A 24832-nucleotide genomic window follows, 5' to 3' on the forward strand; every position below is an offset into this window, starting at 1 on the left:
GCTGGAAGGGCAAGCATGTTTGGAGTTATGGGGATTCGAACTCGCGACCCGCAGATTACGGGTCGAGTGCTTTAACCACCTGCGTATCTAGAGCCTGTACGCTTGATAAGCCGTTATATTTTCTTAAACGGTTATTTTGAACTATTCTAAATATAACTCACAAGTTACTGATACATGCTTCAAAACTTTTTAAGCATAATGAAATTACTTTTCTGTTATATTTATGCTTTACAGTGGTTCAGCAGCAAGTCTGAAGACTTAGAAGGCTAAAATGTGGGTTTCGACACCCGTGATGAGAACAGCAAGATAGCTTTGCGATTAACAACAAACTAAAAATATTTTTTTTCAATTATGCAACGTTTAATGTCGTAACATAGCTAATCATGATACAATTGTTACCTTGGAAACGTAACGTAATGGCTTCTAAATCAATTAGACACTACTAATGTTCATTTCGTTAGTAAAAACAAACGAACTAAAAGCCTTAAAATGATGGAAGTAACTGAAATGTTATTGGTCATGATGATTTATTCTACCAATAACAGCGGTTTTATTTTTCCTGGATTAAACGTTTCAATAGACATAATACTTTGTTAACAGAACATGAACAAATATGAACAGTTACACGTGCTGTCAGTATATGAAACACCCCACCATTCCAGATGGGGTGATAATTCCCGATTACTGACCGGTTTTTGCTCACTGATTTTTACCATTTTATAGAAATACGCTAATGAACAAATAAAATGTTTATTTTTTTAAATTATATAACAGTACATTATGTCTTAACGGGTATTCTCATTAAATCAACATCTTAATTAATTTTGTATATCTGCTTGCTATTTATTAAACATAGATGTCGGTTTTTATTGGAGTGGGAAAATTGTACACACACATGCATGTATGCTAGTTAAGTCAAATTCCCCATCTTTTTCCTTATTGTTGTAAATAGATGTGGAATAGTGAAAACCTGCTGATATAAGATTATTTTTACTTGATATGATGTCATGACGTAAAGATAAAATTAACTTCTAACATATCTATGTTGATTTCAGGTGTATAAAGTTGTAACAGTATCTACTGTTCTCTTAAGATATTATCATTGTATTCATCCGGTCTTCTTGCTGGAATCTAAAGATAAACATCAGAAGTAGAAATGTATTTGGTATTCCTTTTGTATCAAGTACGTACAACAGTCATTTATCAATTTACAGTTTATTTTTTAATGTCTGTACTTCATCTGTTTTTGTAACACCTCTTTGGCCTGTTGGTTTTTGAATATTTCGCCGGCGTTCTGTCTTTAGAAATCTGTACTACCGTTTACCAATTAAAAAGTCGTCGTGAATCGGCAGTCACTGTGTTGTTTGTTTTCTTATATCTACGTAAAACGATTTCTCAAATATTGTTTATTTGAGAGATATCAAATATGTGACATGCTCTCCCTTTCAGCCATGGGGACGTTATAATATGATCGTCGATCCCACTATTTGTCGGTAAAAGAGTAGTCCAAGAGTTGGCGGTGGGTGATGATGACGAGCTGCCTTCACTCTAGTCTTACGTTACTAAATTAGAAACGGCTAGCGCAGACAGCCCATGCTTAGATTTGCTCGAAATTGAAAAAAAACAAACACTCAACAACGAACAAACAAACATTCATGACTAAAGAAAAACATAAAGCATTATTGTGGTTAAAATATTATCCACTCTTCCGTTTCATTGTAGTTAAAACATTACAGAGTTAATCCGTTTATTTTAATGTGATCTACGCATAAAACAGCAGTTAATCTGTTTATTTCTCTGTTTTTAAAAATGAAGCGTTCAAACAGTATAAAAATCGTTTAGTATGATCAGACTGTTAAAGAACAAAACTGGTTCTCCTATATATAAAAAAATTCTTGTTTATTCTACACTGGCAGAGCACGTGCTAGGCGAGTGCAACACACGCGTTGTGACTCGTTTAAAGCGGTTCCTTAGTTCAAGGACACTAAATGGGTTACAGTGAATGATGGAATACATTGGTAGGTTCTCCAAATCATGTGAAAGTTCACTTTTTCATGCATGTGAGCACTGAATGGTGAAGATACGTACGAATATTGTGCTTGTATTTTCACTAAGAAAAACCAGAGATATATTTTAAACATTCAGTAGTAATTAGAAGTATATGAGAGTTCACATAAAACAACAAAACATTTGGTCATAGTTAAACCTTTTTAAAAATTAAAATAATTAATGTCTGACTAATTATTTGATGCAACACTAATAGATTTATCAACTATAGACTATTTATTATGCGGTGTTTTATTAATTAACAAGGTAAAGTGGGCTCTCCAGTGGCTGAGCACTACAGGGGCGTAGATTTTTTACACCCGATGGGGGGGGGATGATTTTTGCAACCACTTATGTGGACTGTTCAATTTGCAAATTGGTAATTTCTGATTACGTGAACCTGAAAGCTGTAAACATGCAGCCACAGAGTAATCTTGTTGTCACAATACTTGGATGTATACTTAGGCCTACTAACTGATACTTACGAAGTTACGAACTATAACTTAGATGGAAAAGCTTAGAAGCACGCCTATATTAAAGATGTACATTTCGGCTACTGAAAAAGCCTACATCTAGGCCTAATTATGTAATTCGATTGGTAAGAATACGAGAATTACAAGAACAAACACACAATTTGTAGACCTGTGATGCAATAAAACAAATCAACATACCAAACTGTAGGGGGGGGATGATTGTATGCACCATACCCTCACCTAAAATGAAGGGGGATGTATACATTCCATTCCCCCCATGATCTACGCCCCTGCTGAGCAGAAAGATTCGGGATCATAACCAGTGGTGTATTTAGGTAAGGACTAGAGGGGGCTCATGGTCTTAATGGGGGTCCATTGATAATTTTATTCTATGTAAAATTACATGGTACATCCCATGTAGGGCTCACACAACCTTAAATCCGCCACTGCTTACAACACTAAAAATTTGATTTCAATACCCATGGACACAGCACAGAGAATTCATTATTTAGCTTTGTACTCAAAAACAATCAACAGGCAGTGTGGTGAACCTCATATTAACCTCTCCCACAATACGGGGAAAATAACTGTCAAAAATGGACGTTTAATTATATTTATACTTGAAATGAAAAGTCATAAACAATTGTAACTATATACACAAATAAAATAATAATAAATATTTCCTCGTTTAATTGAATTTACGTAGTTCAGCGCACGTGAAAGGTTAACATGTAATTCCAAAAAGAGCAACAGTTAGTAATATTTGTTTTTCAAATTCGTTGCAAAACAATGAAAAATAATAAAGTAACTTTTTAGCCGCGGCATAGTGGCTCATAGGATGGTTTTGAGTTTTTAAAGTACAAACTTTAGCCCATAACTCCGTTATCTCTTGACCGATTTAAAATATAATTACAGTTTGTTTTTAACTCGGTAGGTCAAACCCTTTCGGTTGATGCATTTGATCACCTCTAAAGTCTTACTGGTTAATCCTGCTTAAAATAATTTCAATTTGAGGGTAGGTTAGTAGAGATCCAGATGAGTAATAAAATCGAGTGTATCATGTATGAGTAATAAAACGTGGGTAGGGGAGGTTTCATAGCTTAACTTATTCTAATCCTATATAAAGGAATTTCAAGTGTCGCAGCTATTGAGGATTTCCTTTGGTGTTGTTGATCATTAAAATATTGATAGCCTCTAAGAACAAAAATAAACTTATAAGCCAGTGTTGAAAACTGAATTATTTTAAGCAGTCACATGGCGTCATGAAAAACGATGCTGAATTTATTGACTCTGATACGGCATTCTAGACTTTAATTTTGAGTCTTTTGGGAAGTAATCTTGTAAAAATGTAACTACGCTACTATTTTAAAAGTAACTTGGGCTACGTTTTTACACTTGGAAATTATAAAGAGAGGAAAAACAACAACGTATAATTTACTTTAATCTAAAGGGCCAGTATCCTTTTAGAGATCCTGTAGGCCTAACAATTTATAAGCTGGGAATTCTCGTTGACGTCATATGTTAACAGGTGGATATATCAGCAAGTGCTATTACACTTGTTTGGGTCCGCCTTTCAAATTCCCAACATTGTGACGCCACACTCGCGCAGTCTAACCAACGTAAGTGAATGGGATGAACGGCAGCCGTCACGTGACGTTATTATGACAGAATAAAAGAACCTCACTTCCAAGACTGAGAGTAGTGAGAAGGGAAAAAATAAGTAGTGATAGTAAGGAGACTTGTTAAGTGAGTTTGAACAATGCCTTGCGGAACTATGATAAACTCATCTCTGTATTACGACAAGAGTAGGCCTGATACTGGTGAACTAATGGCTGGGGTGCTGGATATAGTGCAGTCTTCTGAGCGCATGAACCAAAGAGTATTTGTTCGTGTTTACCGAACGTCCAGTGAACACTTCGCTGTCATCTATCCTTTACGAGCTATCACTACGGCTAGGAAGCCACTGGGAAGCGTTAATCTTCGTGCTTGTTCTGTCCATCAGCTGCCGTCTGATCGGTGCAAGCTACGGCTCGTGCCGCGTGCTTGTGATGGCATCACCCTAACTTTTCTTGTGCCCGGTTCTTCTGATAATGAGAACGTGTCTGCTTGGATACAAGCTCTGAGCAGGCAAGATGGAACTGTTGTAGACAAGAAGCGTATATTCGCACGTCAAGCTTTATTGCCTGTGTTGGCCGAAGAAGAAGACGGGGTCTGAGAGGGCAGTATGAATTACCAAGACGTGGTATTAATATTTCACAAACTTGAACGGCTATCAACTTACGGCCATGCAGTTGTACTTGAAAACCTTGGCTTGCACCGGGTCTTCGGCAGCGTGTGAGATGGCTACTTGGAGGTGTTGTCACGGCATGCTATTTATGTGCATGGACTTCTATATTTGGACACTTAAACTTCTGCCTCGTATACAACATTTTGATACGTAATTCATTTGTTTCTCTGTTATCTACAACTAGCCGCATCTATACGTACATTATTTATTTTTTCCCATATACAAATCAAGTTGGAATTAGGTGTTTTAAGAAACTTTTTATGAGATTAGTGACAAGTACTTACGATATTGTAAAATGTGAAACCCGATCTAACCATGATATTCTGTATAGTAATAGAAAACAGGTTTTTAATGTACAGATGAGTTCTTTATTAAGACAAAGTTTTCTGCTGGCAGAAAAGTTTTTGTAATGTGAAAATAAAAGTATTTAAATTCCTTATTAGTTTTGTGCATTATTTTAATTTCGTCATTTCAAAATATTACACTAGTTCTAATATTTGAGGAATGATAGATTAATATTGGGGTAGTTTGCACTTTACCATTTTGCACAATCGTATACAAAATATTTTGCAGAGCGCCATCTAATGGAGTAATACTAAATTTAACATCGTTTTTGGCGATCAGTGACGTTGAGACTAGTTCAATTAAGCCAACCAGAATATTTAAAAGATACAACTCGGATCAAACGAAGTAGAAATTTCTTCACTATTGATGAATAATGTTTAGTAGAACCAATACTATCAGTCATCTTATACCAATAAACCTTTTACTAAATATATAGATAAAATCTGTAAGTTAATCGTTCTATATTAATATTTATTTGGCTAAAATTATATTAATTATTTTTTCCTTTTAAAAAATTGAAATAAGAGTAAAGTACATAAACAGTATGACATTTATCAGTTTAATCAAGATATATTTAATTTTAAAATCCGACAGTTTTATTTTAATTGTAGCAAAATGGTTTATATAGCTTAAAGGAAGTGTGTTTCTTTCTTCCTGTAAACATTTATTTTTATAAGGGTGTTTAGATATGAATTTGTAGCCAAACGTAAAACGCTGTCCTGCAACCTTTGTAAAAAATTTAAATTACGAAAGTTTAGAGTTTGACCGCTAGTAAGCTGCATATTCAAAAAGAAATGTAAGTTTTATGAATTTTATTTATCTTAATACAATAACTTCTTCAACAATTCCTCTTGTGTTCTAATAGTATAATAAACGTACACCATTGTTTTATAGATAAACTGTTTGTGTGTTTCTATCAAAAGTAGCCACCCGGTAGTACAGCGGTGAGTTTACGGATTTACATCGCTAAAATCAGGGATTCGATTCCCCTCCGTGGGCTCAGCAGATGTGGCTTTGCCATAAGAAACACACACACACACACACACTATGAAAAGTAATTCTTAAGTGCTAACTTGTTTTTTTCTTGGTCGATATTTGTATCGTATATTTTAATTTTAGCTTTTTAATTTTCATTAATACTTAAGTACATTATTTTCGTATGAAAAAAAAAATGAATTTAGTTTTGTGAGGATTTAAATGTATCTTCCAAAGTTTACACCATAATTCCAGGTCTGTTATTACTAACTGTAAATTACGTATTATTACTACGATAAAATGGTTAATTAGCCAACAGGTGATATTTGTCTACATATTGTACTAAGATGAGGCAACTTTTATTAGTTTTGAACATGATATATTAATAGTATACAAACTGTATAATAACGGAACTCTGGTGAATATCTATCGGATAAATCATTATTTATTTTGTTTTGTCTTCCTTTAATAACATTATTCATCAATCTAACTAATGTATAAGGAAGATTAAAATTAGGAGTCGAGTTGAATATTAACCTTTTATCAAAGGCTTTCTCAATATATAGTAGTATTGCACCAGTAGGGTTTTTATAATTACATTTATTTATTATGGACTCAGTAAGTCTAGTTAAAGGATTTGATGATATTTTCTAGCACAAACTTGATGAGGGTGTAAGTTTTTAGTTGTTTTGTAACGAACCTGATAATCTGTTGTTTGTAATATTTTCAAATAATTTGCACAAACTATTACTAGTCTGTTATTATAAGGAGATCTTATAGCTTTATTTGATTTTAAAATCACAGTGATAACACCAGGTTTCAATACTTTAGGAATTATAGGATATTGTATGCAAATTAGTAGTTTAATTGTATATTTCTTTGTTGTATCATAGTTTTTAACATAATATAGTATATTATCTAGTCCTGGTGGAGTATTCTTTTTAATATCCTTTAAATAGTTATTTTTATAGGAGTTATAATATTATGATTAAACTTAGAAGGTTGTCTTGTTTATTATTATTTTTATTAATACTTGTAAGTCATACTGGATTTTACATATTATTTGTTCTCTCATGTGTGTAGTTATACCATTTATTAAATTTAAGACGTATCTATCATAGATAATTTACTTCGTCATATCTTTGAATAGTGAAGCCTTTTTAATATGTTTTACCCGTAACATTATTAAATACAATATCAGAATATTTATTAACATTATTATTGATATGATTTTTAACTATATCAAAATATGTATACAAAACCTCCTTTAAACGTTTTGACTTTTGATTAATTCCTTGGGTTGTTTTTGTTCAGATATATTGGAGAGATTTTTGTAATTAATATCTTTGAAACACTTCCTTGTGTGGTTGTTTATCTGTAAGTGTATAGCAGGCTCGGGGTTAACAAAGGAGAGCGAGCAAGCTGTTCTAAATACGAATACAGTACCAAAAATAACTTTTGTTATAACATTATCCAAGAAGTTACAGAGGTGAAATTGTTTATTTTGATAAGAATTGGTTACGTGAGTTGATATATTCCTTATTTCTGAGTCAACCAATAAGTGACTCACCAGGTCTACTAAGTTGCTTTATCTAACTACATAAACAAATAACGGTGTTGAAACATTAAAGTAAGAAAGTTCTTTCAAACCCTAATAAGAGCAACACATTTAAAATATTTTAATAACAGTATATTTCTGTATTTACGAGAACTGACGAAAGTAATAAAGTAGGAATTAACAGGTATCTAGATTCTGTTATCGACTAATCAACAAAATATTATGTTAATTTACTGTATACTGTTCTTACAAACTTCTTCAGTCACTTTTAATTTCGTATTAGAGTGTGATAACAAATGTAAGTTCTACAATGTGATTGTTCGTATGGCTAATATTCTTGTCATGTAGTCAAATATAATCGACCCTTTTTTAAATGTGTTTCAACACTACTAATATTAAGTAAACTATACATCAATGTGTTGGAATGCTAAGTTACAAAACTTAAGTGCTTTCGAAAGTTGGGCTTTTCATCATCGTTTTGTCCCTGATGAAGAAATGTTCACTTTTCGAAAGTGCTCGGGTAATATTGTTTTGTTTTTTTGTCATGCATGTCTTGCGATACTAATAACTCGAGGTAAATTCATAGTGGGCCTAAACAGAAAGAAGTGTTTTAAGCTGTGGTTTTAAGGTACACTCATGTTCAAAATTATCAACAAACGATGGAATGATAATATTTTAAGACAAGAGTAGGTATTATTACAGTTGTATACACCTGAAAACAACATAGATATGTTAGAAGTTAATTTTATCTTTACGTCATGACATCATATCAAGTAAACATGATCCTATATCAGCACGTTTTCACTATTCCACATCTACTTACATCAATAAGGAAAAAGATGGGAATTTTGACTTAGTTTCACTGTGTCGGTATTTGGGTATTGATGTTAAATACCCAGGAGGGTCAGGTACATTTGACCTCTTCCTCCCTCCCGAACGATTATAGCGTCTGTCTTTAGGGTTTTTTTTTGTTGTTTTTTTTAAGCTTTGGGCCAGAGTAAAAGTATAACATCATACTCAGGCCCATTTCAGGGCTCAGTCCATGCATGGACGAACAAGAAGTTTTTTTTTTCCTTTTTATTATTTCTCTTGTGTTTTTTCTTCATTTTTTATTTTTGTATTTTTTGTATTTTCATATATATATTTTTTTGTACTCCTTTTTCTCGATAGAGAGAATGCTACTACTACTTGTAGTACACACACACACAAAAAGAAAGTAATAATAATAATTATTATTCAATACTTGAATAATAATTCAAAAAGAGAAAAAAATAATGATTAAAAAAAGAAAATAATAATTATAATAATAAAAAGAAACAAGGACTAAGTGTCTAGTGCATAGTGGCCAGCTTGTGTTACATTTCTTAAATATATGTTAAAAGGGGAGAGGTATTTAGGACCATTTACATCATGTACGTGATATCTGTCGAGATCACACATTAAGTCATTTTTATGCCAATTCTTATTGAAATATTTTAGAGAATTATGCAAGAGTCTTTCAGATATTGTGTCTATGTTTGCATACTTGTGCATGAATGTGGTTGAGGTGCTACGTGGTACTTTATATGCTGAAGTTAGTACTGAATTTTGTATACGTTGAAGTTTCTGTACATGTGTGGGCGCTATGTTAATCCAGGCAGGTGATGCATATTCTATTGTTGGTCTAATGTACGTTTTGTAGATTTTAAGTATGTTGTCTGGTGATGTTCCTTGGATTTTACCTGAAAGACTTCTTGCATAGTTTGCTCTTTTCCAGATTCGTATCAGTATATTTTTAATATGTGGTAACCACGTTAATTTTGAATCATAGGTTAGACCTAGAAATTTAGCAGAAGTAGCAGTCAGTAAAAGTGGTCCATTCATATAGAGTTTTGGTGGATCCTTTTTCAGCTTATTCAGTCTGCTGAATAATATGACTTGGGTTTAGGAATATTGATTTTGATTCTGTATTTCTGGCAGTATTCTTCGATGTTATTTAGGACTGGTTGTAGGTTCGTTGCTGCTATTGACGGAGCGGGGGCACTTTTCCAGACTGCTACATCGTCAGCGAACTGTGATGCATAACCTAAATTTAGGTCCGACAGAGGCATATTACTCACGTACATGATAAATAATATAGGGATAACAACCCCTCCCTGCGGGACTCCTGCTTCGGGTGAAAAGGACCCTGAGTGGGCCCCATTTACATATACTTTACACATTCTGTTATCCAGGAAGTTGGACAGCCAGCGAATAGTTTCCTGGGGTAATGCCATTTCAAGTAAGCTATGACGTAATCCATTATGCCACACTGTGTCAAAAGCTTTCTCAATGTCGAGAAAGCAAGCTACAGTGCATTCGTTTTTGTTGAAGCTGTCGGTAATTGATTCTGTAAGTCGAATCAGGTGGTCTGTAGTTTGGCGGTTTTTTCGAAATCCGTTTTGAATTTCTAGTAATTTTGAATTTTCTTCTAAGTAAACTGACAGACGATTACTAATTATCCTCTCTAATACTTTGCCAATACAACTGGTTAAGCTAATCGGGCGGTAGTTGTTTGGTTTATTCGCTGGCTTTCCTTCTTTCTGGAACATTAATATTATTGCTTCCTTCCAAGAAACGGGGATATATCCTGCTGATAGTGAGAGATTAAATAACGCTGTTAGGTGTTCATATAATCTCCGAGTGCCTTGTTTTAGGAGGATAGCTTGAATACCATCTTCTCCAGGGGCTTTGTTTTTTGTGTTGTTAATGGCAGTTACGACTTCTGTTACAGTGATATGTTTTATCAATTGATGAGTGCTCCAGTCTTTTGTTTTTTTTGGTGTGTAATTGTGTTGACTGGAAATTTAGGTGTAAAAATGCTTCTGTTTTGATCAATAAAGTTTGTAACTGTATTATAAAAGTATCTGTTCATGTCTGGATCATGATGTGTCTTGAACGTGTTTTCTAGGTGTTTTTTAAATATCTCGGCTTTTTCTGTGTTAGTGTATGCTGTTTCTCCATCCAATTTTGACTTACCTCGCATACATGCATGTGTACAATTTTCCCGCTCCAATAAAAAGCGACATCTATGTTTAATAAATAGCAAGCAGATATACAAAATTAATTAAGATGTTGATTTAATGAGAATACCCGTTAAGACATAATATACTGTTATATAATTTAATAAATAAACATTTTATTTGTTCATTAGCGTATTTCTATAAAATGGTAAAAATCAGTAAGAAAAAACCGGTCAGTAATCGGGAATTATCGCCCCATCTGGAATGGTGGGGTGTTTCATATACTGACAGCACGTGTCACTGTTCATATTTGTTCATGTTCTGTTAACAAAGTATTATGTCTATTGAAACGTTTAATCCAGGAAAAATAAAAGCGCAGTTATTGGTAGAATAAATCATCATGACCAATAACATTTCAGTTATTTCTATCATTGTTAAAGTTTCTAGCTAGTTTGTTTTTTCTATTGTTGTCAGTAGAAAACAAGAGGGAATTCTCAATAGCTGCAGCTGTAATTAGATCTCAAATCGGTCAAGATACAGGACTATGAGTTAAAGTTTGTACTTGAAAAAGAAACAAACTCAGAGCTATTCTATGAGCCTCTATGCCACGGCTAATTACTTTGGTAGAAATACTAGAAGTAAATGTGTTTTACATTTTGTTGTCTAGAACGACTAGGTTTTATCTTAGTTACTGATGTTTCCACAACTTACAAAACTATCTTTGTACGTTTCAATCAGTGTATTACATTTTGTTGTCTAGAACGACTAGGTTTTATCTTGGTTACTGATGTATCCACAACTTACAAAACTATCTTTGTACGTTTCAATAAGTGTATTACATTTTGTTGTCTAGAACGACTAGGTTTTATCTTAGTTACTGATGTTTCCACAACTTACAAAACTATCTTTGTACGTTTCAATAAGTGTATTACATTTTGTTGTCTAGAACGACTAGGTTTTATCTTGGTTACTGATGTTTTCACAACTTACAAAACTATCTTTGTACGTTTCAATAAGTGTATTACATTTTGTTGTCTAGAACGACTAGGTTTTATCTTGGTTACTGATGTTTTCACAACTTACAAAACTATCTTTGTACGTTTCAATAAGTGTATTACATTTCATTGTCTAGAACGACTAGGTTTTATCTTAGTTACTGATGTTTTCACAACTTACAAAACTATCTTTGTACGTTTCAATACGTGTATTACATTTTGTTGTCTAGAACGACTAGGTTTTATCTTGGTTACTGATGTTTCCACAACTTACAAAACTATCTTTGTACGTTTCAATAAGTGTATTACATTTTGTTGTCTTGAACGACTAGGTTTTATCTTGGTTACTGATCTTTCCACAACTTACAAAACTATCTTTGTACGTTTCAATAAATGTATTACATTTTGTTGTCTAGACCAACTAGGTTTTATCTTGGTTACTGATGTTTCCACAACTTACAAAACTATCTTTGTACGTTTCAATAAGTGTATTACATTTTGTTGTCTAGGCCAACTAGGTTTTATCTTGGTTACTGATCTTTCCACAACTTACAAAACTATCTTTGTACGTTTCAATAAGTGTATTACATTTTGTTGTCTAGAACGACTAGGTTTTATCTTGGTTACTGATGTCTCCGCCAGTCATTATTTGTACCTGATGATTACAAAACCTTGTGAAATTTTGTGCATTTGTTACTATGATGTGAATTTAATTTTATCGTGGATCTTGAATAACTAATACAATATATAACATAAACATCATTAGATGTATGATAGTACATATATTTGTCCTTCACCCTCAAGTTAGTATCGCAACGTTTAGGTGTTGAAGTAAAAATTACACACAGAAGCCAGTACAGATGACTCTCTAAAAAAAAAGCTGTTGTTTTTAAAAGTTCCCATGGAAACACATGACGTATGTAGGTAGCGAGACAATAGAAAAATAAACAGGTCAAAGCTGAGTGATGCCATATTTTTGGTTTATGAAACGTACTGGCTTCAAGAATGGATGAAATGTTCGCCTAATAATCTAATTAGATTACATGGTGATGATTCATGTTCACCACATTCCACAACAAAAAGGAAAGGATTTATTATATTGTATACACTTTTTAATATTAAAATACATGTACTAAAATAGTATAGGGAATATAAAATAACTAAGTATTAATTTATGGTTTTACTATTGGTAATAGTGTCTGATTTAGGCCTACTCGGATATTATGCGATTGATTAATGTAGATATTTATGTTTAAAAAAGAGTAAAGATGTTTCGAGATAATTGTTTTTAATTTTTTATTTCCAGTATAAACCGACGACCTCACACACTTTATATACATGCTTGTGTGAGATCTGGTACTGTCCAGATGTCTTCTCTCCTAGAGGGGTAAAAAAAAAAAGTCCAATATTTTAGGAATAGTGTAAAATAATAAATTCCGAAATAAGCATTATATTTTTTATTATCTCATACTTTTAACTTTTTTGCTTTTGGATAATTTACCGATTGATTATCTACCTTTATTTTCCTACCTATATTCGTCCCTCCATTGTTAACTGTGCTCTCTCTCTCTCTCTGGTGTTTGGGTATATATATTTGAATTACTTTCTCTTAATTAACTGCCAACAGAACTGCAATAAAGATGTAAATATAATAAATCAGATTTTTTTTAACGTTAATTTTTCAAAATATTTTGAAACAAATTTACCCAGAGCTGTAATATATCATTAATATTGAAATTTCCCCAGAACTGTAATATATCATTAATATTGAAATTTCCCCAGAGCTGTAATATATCATTAATATTGAAATTTCCCCAGAGCTGTAATATATCATTAATATTGAAATTTACCCAGAGCTGTAATATATCATTAATATTGAAATTTCCCCAGAGCTGTAATATATCATTAATATTGAAATTTTCCCAGAGCTGTAATATATCATTAATATTGAAATTTCCCCAGAGCTGTAATATATCATTAATATTGAAATTTTCCCAGAGCTGTAATATATCATTAATATTGAAATTTCCCCAGAGCTGTAATATATCATTAATATTGAAATTTCCCCAGAGCTGTAATATATCATTAATATTGAAATTTCCCCAGAGCTGTAATATATCATTAATATTGAAATTTACCCAGAGCTGTAATATATCATTAATATTGAAATTTCCCCAGAGCTGTAATATATCATTAATATTGAAATTTCCCCAGAACTGTAATATATCATTAATATTGAAATTTACCCAGAGCTGTAATATATCATTAATATTGAAATTTACCCAGAGCTGTAATACATCATTAATATTGAAATTTATCCAGAGCTGTAATATATCATTAATATTGAAATTTCCCCAGAGCTGTAATATATCATTAATATTGAAATTTCCCCAGAGCTGTAATATATCATTAATATTGAAATTTCCCCAGAATTGTAATATATCATTAATATTGAAATTTACCCAGAGCTGTAATATATCATTAATATTGAAATTTCCCCAGAACTGTAATATATCATTAATATTGAAATTTCCCCAGAGCTGTAATATATCATTAATATTGAAATTTCCCCAGAGCTGTAATATATCATTAATATTGAAATTTCCCCAGAGCTGTAATATATCATTAATATTGAAATTTCCCCAGAGCTGTAATATATCATTAATATTGAAATTTCCCCAGAGCTGTAATATGTCATTAATATTGAAATTTATCCAGAGCTGTAATATATCATTAATATTGAAATTTACCCAGAGCTGTAATATATCATTAATATTGAAATTTACCCAGAGCTGTAATATATCATTAATATTGTATATTTTCGAAAACAAAAGAAAAATAAGCCGTTCGTGGCTTGTCATATGTTCTAGAATTTGAATTAAGGCGGTAATAAAGTTTGCTTCATTCTAAACCTTCTGTAACAACATGCTACAAGGGCTGTCACAAACAATCTTTTTTATAATGGATTTTATAAATACGTCCCCTACTGGTCTACGGATTTAAAACGCTAAAATCAGGGGCTTGATTCCCCTTGGTGGACTTATCAGATAGCCTGCTGTGGCTTTGTTATAAGAAAACACACACACACACCTATAAATAATTTCTAGCAAATGTAACAACGATTGCAAAATATTCTGATGGATCAATAAATACAGTTTTTAAGTTATACATGATATTAAAAATTGTAGCATTCCTTATTTCAGGTCGCTTTAGGTTGTTTACTTTCTTTGTTTTCTTATTTATTAACTAATAAAATTATAAAAATGAAACTCAGGTTAAATAATTGTAATACATGAGTAAAATAAATAATCTTTTTTGTAAATAACATGAACACTGACAAAGGAAAAGAATCACTCTAGTGTTTTAATTATGAACATTTCAAAATTTTGACTAAATTATTAAAATCATGTACAGTGTATGTATTGTAGAATTAGATTATAGCATTTTACACACATCCCCATACACACACACACATGTTTAGTTTCGAGTTATGTATAATGATTCGTAACATCTGGTGTGTTAATTTAGAATTTTCACGCAAAACTACACGAAGGCTATCTGCGCTAGCCGTTCTTAATTTAGCAGTATATGACTAGAGAGAAGACAGCTAATCATCACCAACCACCACCAACCCTTGGATTATTCTTCTATCAACGAATAGTGGGATTAACCGCACATAGTAACGTCTCACAGCTGAAAGGACGAGGATATTTGGTGTGACGGGGATTCGAGCCTGCAACACTCGGAGTGCGTCGAGTGCCCTAACCACCTGACAATACCGGGCCGGCATCTTCTAATTTAGTGGTAAGGCTGACGAATTATGTGGCCTGGCCAAGCGCGTAAGGCGTGCGCCTCGTAATTCGAGGGTCGCGGGTTCGAGCCCGCGTCGCGCTAAACATGCTCGCCCTCCCAGCCGTGGGGGCGTTATAATGTGACGGTCAATCCCACTATTCGTTGGTACAAGAGTAGCCCAAGAGTTGGCGGTGGGTGGTGATGACTAGCTGCCTTCCCTTTAGTCTTACACTACTAAATTAGGGACGGCTCGGTGCAGCGGGTAACAACCTACTCACTTAAATACCTGTTGAAGAATCCGCAAGCGATTGCGGCCCTATGTTCCTTTATGGAATCTACTGGTGATAACTAACTAAACTAACTGACGAATTATAACGCTAAATTGGGTTTTCAATACTTCCAGTGGGTATAGATTATAGATAGTCTGTTGCTTATCTCTGTGCTTAACAACAAACAAGAAAACACTCTAATAAAACACAAGTACTAATATAATTTATAGAACTATTTAAAAATAATATTAATTTGTTAGAAACCAGACATTTACAGTCTTTAACTGAAAAACAACTACATCAATAGCCTGATACACAACTGTTTTTACGTCATTTCTTGTTTTTCAACAATTATTTTACTTTCATGTTTCATTCTTTCTCTCTACACTTTTAAAAATATATAGATGAATGAACTGGTAACTTACAGACTGGACTCTTTTTAATATTAACTCTTTAAAACATTTCATTCTACAAGTTTAACTCCAGCTTGTTCAGTGTTGGGTTTAGGAAGCGGGTTTTTTTTGGAAAGCCACCCCCCAAAAAAACAAAACAAAAAACATCCGATATTCATATTTATTTAATGTCTATGGAACTGTTGTTTTGCATTAATCCTTTACTGAGTTAAATTTTATTAGAAATATAAACATAACGATATATTGAAAAAAAAAAATTTAATGTGTCTGATTAAAGTCTACACTAGAGCTTAATGCAACCTGGTGTTGACCCTGAGATAGTTAAGTAAAAAAAAAAAACAAGCGTCAGCTGAAGGTCAACGTAAACCACTCTTTTTAAAGATTGAAATAAATAAAAATACTTGTTATAAAACATTAATAGTAGGCTTATACATTTTTAAACACTACGCTCTTTATCCAGATCCTTATTAATTTTCAACAATTATAATAATATTAGCTCAACTACACTGTATTCGCCATATCCATTACTGACTATGCGTATCAATCCACAGCTCATTACTTTGGCTGGAATACTATTTATACAAGCCACTTATTACATGTGTCCTTATGGTGTGAACACTTTTTCTAAGATGGCGAAGCACGATTATTATTATAAAATCATATTTCTCATAAGAGATTAGTATTAGGCGTATTATATGTTTTATTATTGCATCCTTTAGGGATTTTCAAGGATTAGAAGAACGTGTAATAATAGTATTAGTATGTTTGTAAGGCAGTAGATGGCGATAAAGTATTATCGGAACCAGATTCAAAGAACATAAAAAGTCACCTTCACCTTCAGTGTTTTCGAACACTGCAAGTCACATAAACACAACATAACCATAGAAAACACTCAAATACTAAATAAAGAAACAAACATAAACAAACGCAAAATTAAAGAAGCCTTACTTATGCAACAACTTAAACCCAAAATAAACCAATATAAGGGAACGCCTTTATACCTATATTGATATAATATAATAAATAAAATTATATATTCAAACATCTAACACCGCCCTCTAAGTTCCGACACTCAGTTGCACAACCCCTTTCAAACATGTGGTCAGCTTCCGGTCAGTTACCTCTTTCTTTGTGAACCTGACGATGACCGAAGAAGGTCGAAATGTTGTTCGCTTTTATATGTAAAATATTTTCTCAACCCAAACGAGCCTTTTTTGCATATATATTATCGGAACGACAATTTTGCGATAATTATCTGTTGTGTATGTATTTTTAAAAAGTTAAATGGTTCGTTATTCGTCATATAAGACAAAATGAATATGTAAAAATAAAGTCTTCTTAAGCACAACAGCAAAACGAAAACCGACGAAAGGGGCTGCAACATCAACTAGGTTGGTATTACTTGGTGAAACAAATGTTTCTTAAAACTAGCAAGTGTGGGTACGAATCAAGGTCGGTTGCAGAAAAAGATAGAGTAAAATATTTTATGGGGAAAATAACAAATATAAAATTATCTTGTAACATATATAAACAAAAACTATCAAAACACTTATAATTTAGTAAAATAGTACCCTATCCCCCTCATTTGAGCTACTCAGAGAGAGCTACAATAGTTGTTCAGTGGGAAAATTATTGTATTCTCTGTGTTGCACTTTGGTTATATTGCTATAATTCTGTAATACTCAATAAAAACAAACAAGAGCTAAAGGAATAGCTTCATACATAATATAAATACAATGACTGTGATATTACAGAAAAATAAACAAAAAATGTTAATAAATTCGATAGAGAAAGAAAGAGGGGAAAAATTTGAATTGTGAAACTAAGAACGATTGGTCTGATTTTGAGAAATATTTTATGAAAAACAGCTTTATCGTGATAACATTTCAATATTCACTCAACGGGTGTTCTCAGTAAAAAATTACATTTCTAGAGGGTACAAAGTAAAGTTTACCGTTAATGAAGTGTAATAACTCATGGTTCATCCAAATGTTAAAGGACTGGTTTGTTTGTTATTAAGCAGAAACTTACGCAACGAGCTATCTGTACTTTTTGATTCATTATCTGTTTTGTAGTTAATCATAAAGCTACACAAAGGGCTGTCTGTGTTATGCCCATCACGGGTATCGAAACCCGATTTTTAGCGTTATAAGCTCTTAACCTAGTAGCTGACCCACCAAGTGTATAGGATTTATAAAGGACAAATTTAGCCTTAAAAGAGATATCCATCGTTTGCTCTCTCATTTCTGTCCTGAGCTATCCTCACTAACAACACATCATTCAAACAAACAACAGTAGCTAATATATGGATTAACCACTTTAATGTCCTGAGCTATCCTCACTAACAATACATCATTCAAACAAACAACAGTAGCTAATATATGGATTAACCACTTTAATGTCCTGAGCTATCCTCACTAACAATACATCATTCAAACAAACAACAGTAGCTAATATATGGATTAACCACTTTAATGTCCTGAGCTATCCTCACTAACAATACATCATTCAAACAAACAACAGTAGCTAATATATGGATTAACCACTTTAATGTCCTGAGCTATCCTCACTAACAATACATCATTCAAACAAACAACAGTAGCTAATATATGGATTAACCACTTTAATGTCCTGAGCTATCCTCACTAACAATACATCATTCAAACAAACAACAGTAGCTAATATATGGATTAACCACTTTAATGTCCTGAGCTATCCTCACTAACAATACATCATTCAAACAAACAACAGTAGCTAATATATGGATTAACCACTTTAATGTCCTGAGCTATCCTCACTAACAATACATCATTCAAACAAACAACAGTAGCTAATATATGGATTAACCACTTTAATGTCCTGAGCTATCCTCACTAACAATACATCATTCAAACAAACAACAGTAGCTAATATATGGATTAACCACTTTAATGTCCTGAGCTATCCTCACTAACAATACATCATTCAAACAAACAACAGTAGCTAATATATGGATTAACCACTTTTTTCAATGCAGCATATTATATATATATAAACAATAGCGAATTCAGAAAAGGGTCACAACCCTTTTTTCTAATGAAACGCAAATAAAAATATATATAACTAAAGAGTAAAGTAGATGTGTGAGAGGTTTTTTGTTTTGTTTTATAAGATAACATTTGTTCATACTCCAAAATGAACAGACTACAATGTATGTCCGTATTCTCGATGGTAGCAGAAACTTATTGTTAACTTATAGATACGAGTGACGGATAAAAACCAATGAGCAGTGTAAGAAATTGAGACTGGAGAGATTTCTAATTTAGGAAAAAACAAACATAAAAGAACATCAGCTGTGGGAGGGAGCGTATCCCCTCCTATCAGGATGAAACTCCGACATCTATTCATTTGGACATCTTTTGAAAATCCTAGATCTGACCGTTATAAAACGTTTGTAATACATGACTTTTGACAAGTCACTAAATCACACATTAAAAATATCTAATTTGATTTACTGTTAGTTTAGTTGTAATTATAACCTAAATATCTTATTTAGGCGAATTCACCGCTTTCTTTCCATTACGACTACTTCTACACATGTCCTACATATAAATTTAATTAACTTATATACATTATCTTTACCACTATATCAGAAAAAAGTATCACTGCAGCCGGTTTTAAATAATTTTATCATATTACCAAATATATCCGCCTCTCTTGCGACATTTATTTCACTTTCGTCACGAGAATGGTGGGACGGCGTGAGTGTACGTCACTCTTCATACACAAGTCTATTGAACGTAGACAATCAATAAAGATACCCATGCTGTGGGCTATATTAAACGTGACTTTCACTTGGCGTTGGTTTTGTGTAGTAAAAACTGGAAAGACTGACAAACTCAAATTCTCCATTGGTTAGGAGCTCTCTTAACATTCTTAGCCACATTTCGTCTTGATCTATTCAGCCAGTTATACCACCCTTTGCCACATTTCGTCTTGATCTATTCAGCCAGTTATACAACCCTTTGCCACATTTCGTCTTGATCCATTTAGCCAGTTATACCACCCTTTGCCACATTTCGTCTTGATCTATTCAGCCAGTTATACTACCCTTTGCCACATTTCGTCTTGATCTATTCAGACAGTTATACCACCCTTAGCCACATTTCGTCTTGATCTATTCAGCCAGTTATACTACCCTTAGCTTTTGTTAGGAATTAGAGTTTTCATCCTGAAGAACATCATATGCACGCATGGGTTAAAGAGCCAAAAGTCAGAGAACCCTCGGTTAAACTACTGAGTGATACAAAGTAGAACTATACTAACATATTGTTAAACTACTGAGTGATACAAAGTAGAACTTTACTAAATTATTGTTAAACTACTGAGTGATCCAAAGTAGAACTATACTAACTTATTGTTAAACTACTGAGTGATCCAAAGTAGAACTATACTAACTTATTGTTAAACTACTGAGTGATACAAAGTGGAACTTTACTAACTTATTGTTAAACTACTGAGTGATCCAAAGTAGAATTATACTAACTTATTGTTAAACTACTGAGTGATACAAAGTATAACTACACTAACTTATTGTTAAACTACTGAGTGATCCAAAGTAGAACTATACTAACTTATTGTTAAACTACTGAGTGATCCAAAGTAGAACTATACTAACTTATTGTTAAACTACTGAGTGATCCAAAGTAGAACTATACTAACTTATTGTTAAACTACTGAGTGATCCAAAGTAGAACTATACTAACTTATTGTTAAACTACTGAGTGATCCAAAGTAGAACTATACTAACTTATTGTTAAACTACTGAGTGATCCAAAGTAGAACTACACTAACTTGTTGTTAAACTACTGAGTGATCCAAAGTAGAACTATACTAACTTATTGTTAAACTACTGAGTGATACAAAGTAGAACTATACTAACTTATTGTTAAACTACTGAGTGATCCAAAGTAGAACTATACTAACTTATTGTTAAACTACTGAGTGATACAAAGTAGAACTACACTAACTTATTGTTAAACTACTGAGTGATCCAAAGTAGAACTATACTAACTTATTGTTAAACTACTGAGTGATCCAAAGTAGAACTATACTAACTTATTGTTAAACTACTGAGTGATCCAAAGTAGAACTATACTAACTTATTGTTAAACTACTGAGTGATCCAAAGTAGAACTATACTAACTTATTGTTAAACTACTGAGTGATCCAAAGTAGAACTATACTAACTTATTGTTAAACTACTGAGTGATCCAAAGTAGAACTACACTAACTTATTGTTAAACTACTGAGTGATCCAAAGTAGAACTATACTAACTTATTGTTAAACTACTGAGTGATACAAAGTAGAACTACACTAACTTATTGTTAAACTACTGAGTGATACAAAGTAGAACTACACTAACTTATTGTTAAACTACTGAGTGATCCAAAGTAGAACTATACTAACTTATTGTTAAACTACTGAGTGATCCAAAGTAGAACTATACTAACTTATTGTTAAACTACTGAGTGATACAAAGTAGAACTATACTAACTTATTCTTAAACTACTGAGTGATCCAAAGTAGAACTTTACTAACTTATTGTTAAACTACTGAGTGATACAAAGTAGAACTATACTAACATATTGTTAACTTACTGAGTGATCCAAAGTAGAACTTTACTAACTTATTGTTAAACTACTGAGTGATCCAAAGTAGAACTATTCTAACTTATTGTTAAACTACTGAATGATCCAAAGTAGAACTATACTAACTTATTGTTAAACTACTGAGTGATCCAAAGTAGAACTATACTAACTTATTGTTAAACTACTGAGTGATACAAAGTGGAACTTTACTAACTTATTGTTAAACTACTGAGTGATACAAAGTAGAACTATACTAACTTATTGTTAAACTACTGAGTGATACAAAGTAGAACTATACTAACTTATTGTTAAACTACTGAGTGATACAAAGTGGAATTATACTAACTTATTGTTAAACTACTGAGTGATACAAAGTAGAACTATACTAACTTATTGTTAAACTACTGAGTGATCCAAAGTAGAATTATACTAACTTATTGTTAAACTACTGAGTGATACAAAGTAGAACTATACTAACTTATTGTTAAACTACAATAATAATATGATTGTTGTGCTGTAAGAAATGAAAACAACATTCTAACTGTTAAAGTTGTCAGAAGGAGATGAGTTTCCTTAAAACATCCACTAAATAGAAGACTAAACTACATCTATTTATCTAAATCTTAACACCTTTCTTATTCTACATAATAAGAGTGTATTTCTACACGACAAACGAATATTCAAATTCCTTCATTTTTGTGATAAAAATGGTAGATTTAAACAAAACTTTACATCACGTCTCACACCAGAAAGAAACCCCTTAAAACAGTTATTTGTGTGTGATATTAATTATTGCGTGTTTTATAGTCTCGTACATGACATTTTCATGGGTGTAAATTGACGATAAATGGGTGATAGCCAGATTAAACACTTTTCCTTAGATTTAGAGTCAATACCTTGGACATTTAGGTTCAGGAACCCCTGATCGAATTTTAACATAAATTGTTAATTACGGCTGATGATTTTGTTGACGTGTTTTAAGTTGTGTAAATATAATTCCTTCTCTAGATTATAAAACGGTTTCATTTTGTTGTTGTTAAGGTTTCATTATATTTCGCATTGAACGAAGGTGTATTTGAATTAATTTCTGAGGACAAATAATTGAACATTTGTTTGTTTAATGTCATCTCAGGTGAAGATTGGCCTGCTCATGTTGAAACGTTTGGAATTTAATGTGTTTTACTTTCGACATCCATTCTCAAGAAGTGTATTTCATTTACGCAGTTGGTCGGTTTGTTGGATTTTGCATAAAACTACTCGATAACTACTTGCGCTGGCCGTCCCTAATTTAGAAGTGATATACTTGAAGTAATCAACAACACCAACCGCAACTCTTGGGCTACTCTTTTGTTAACTAAAAGGATTGAATGTCATATCAAGAAGCCTTCATTGTTGAAAGGGTGAGCATGTTTGGTGACTGGATTCGAACCCGCAATTGTGAGACGAGTACTTTAACTATCAGACTATGTCAGGTCTTGAATATGGTATGACATCAGTTTATCTTTTTCAGCTTCCTACTTCTTCATGCCGTCGATTTCATATAAATATATAAAACTTACATAGTTATTTCTCCCTTACTCCTTACCATAAGAACCTTTTAAAACCCAATACAAGAAAGTTCTATAGTATTTCATATAAATATATAAAACTTACATAGTTATTTCTCCCTTACTCCTTACCATAAGAACCTTTTAAAACCCAATACAAGAAGGTTCTATAGTATTTCATATAAATATATAAAACTTACATAGTTATTTCTCCCTTACTCCTTACCATAAGAACCTTTTAAAACCCAATACAAGAAGGTTCTATAGTATTTCATATAAATATATAGAACTTACATAGTTATTTTTCCCTTACTCCTTACCATAAGAACCTTTTAAAACCCAATACAAGAAGGTTCTATAGTATTTCATATAAATATATAAAACTTACATAGTTATTTCTCCTTTACTCCTTACCATAAGAACCTTTTAAAACCCAATACAAGAAGGTTCTATAGTTTTTCATATAAATATATAAAACTTACATAGTTATTTCTCCCTTACTCCTTACCATAAGAACATTTTAAAACCCAATACAAGAAGGTTCTATAGTTTTTCTAGATTTGCGGTTGTCGGATGGGACTTCCATTTGCCTGAGAATAAATTGGTTACTTTGGCTTGAATTTCGCTTAAAGAAAATCGATGTATCCCATAAGAAACAGAAACAAAAACGTATGTGATGCTCACTGCATTTTTCCACGATTTTCAAATATTTTCTCAACTCTCGAGAATGGTAAATTTGAAGATTGTTTTTATTGATGAAAGTATTATGGCAATTTTGTCGTTCGGACGAATTTGTTTTCGTTTAGTGAAGGCTCGTACGTGACGCCTGGTGTTACAGCGGTTTAAAAACGTGCGACAGGATTTCTATTGATTACAAAGCTTTAAAAAACACTTTATTATAATTATTTATCTCCAATCATAAAACTACACAATTCTAAAAACAAGATAGCGTTCTTGACTGGGGTATATATATATAATATACGTGAAAAAATTTTCTCATTAGAATTTATTAATATATCTTTTTAATAAAATAATATTCGATTGATTGTTTGGAATTAAGAACAAAGCTACACAATGGTCCCCCGTCACACCCAACATGCTCGCCCTTTCAGTCTTGGGGGCGTTATAATGTACGGTCAATCCCACTATTCGTTGGTAAAAGAGTAGCCCAAGAATTAGCGGTGGGTGTTGATGGCTAGCCGCCTTCCCTCTAATCTTACACTACTAAATTAGGGACGGCTAGAGCAGATAGCTCTCGTGTAGCTTTGCGCGAATCAGAATTTCAAATCAAACCACAATGGGCCATTTGCGCTCTGCCCACTAAAGGTGTAAAAAGCCCGAATTATATTGGTGCGAGTTTTCACACATGTCGCTGTTCCACTAGGAGGTTAAATAATACAATAAATTAAGTGTTACAAAAGATCCAATACAAAACGACAAATGTTCTAATGCGCTAATATTAGAATAGCAATCAGAAGTCTTACAAACTTGCTATACAATTATCCGCATTTCTCTTTTCG

At 32.6% G+C, this 24832-nt stretch overlaps 1 protein-coding gene across 3 annotated transcripts in view; it reads left to right on the forward strand.

Moving 5' to 3' along the window:
- LOC143230236 (uncharacterized) overlaps positions 1-24832 on the forward strand; it is a 146893-nt gene that overhangs the window by 53544 nt on the left and 68517 nt on the right. The gene's annotated exons all lie outside the window — the stretch shown is intronic.

The sequence above is a fragment of the Tachypleus tridentatus genome, chromosome 10, assembly GCF_004210375.1.
Source record: "Tachypleus tridentatus isolate NWPU-2018 chromosome 10, ASM421037v1, whole genome shotgun sequence".
Taxonomy (NCBI): Eukaryota; Metazoa; Arthropoda; class Merostomata; order Xiphosura; family Limulidae; genus Tachypleus; species Tachypleus tridentatus.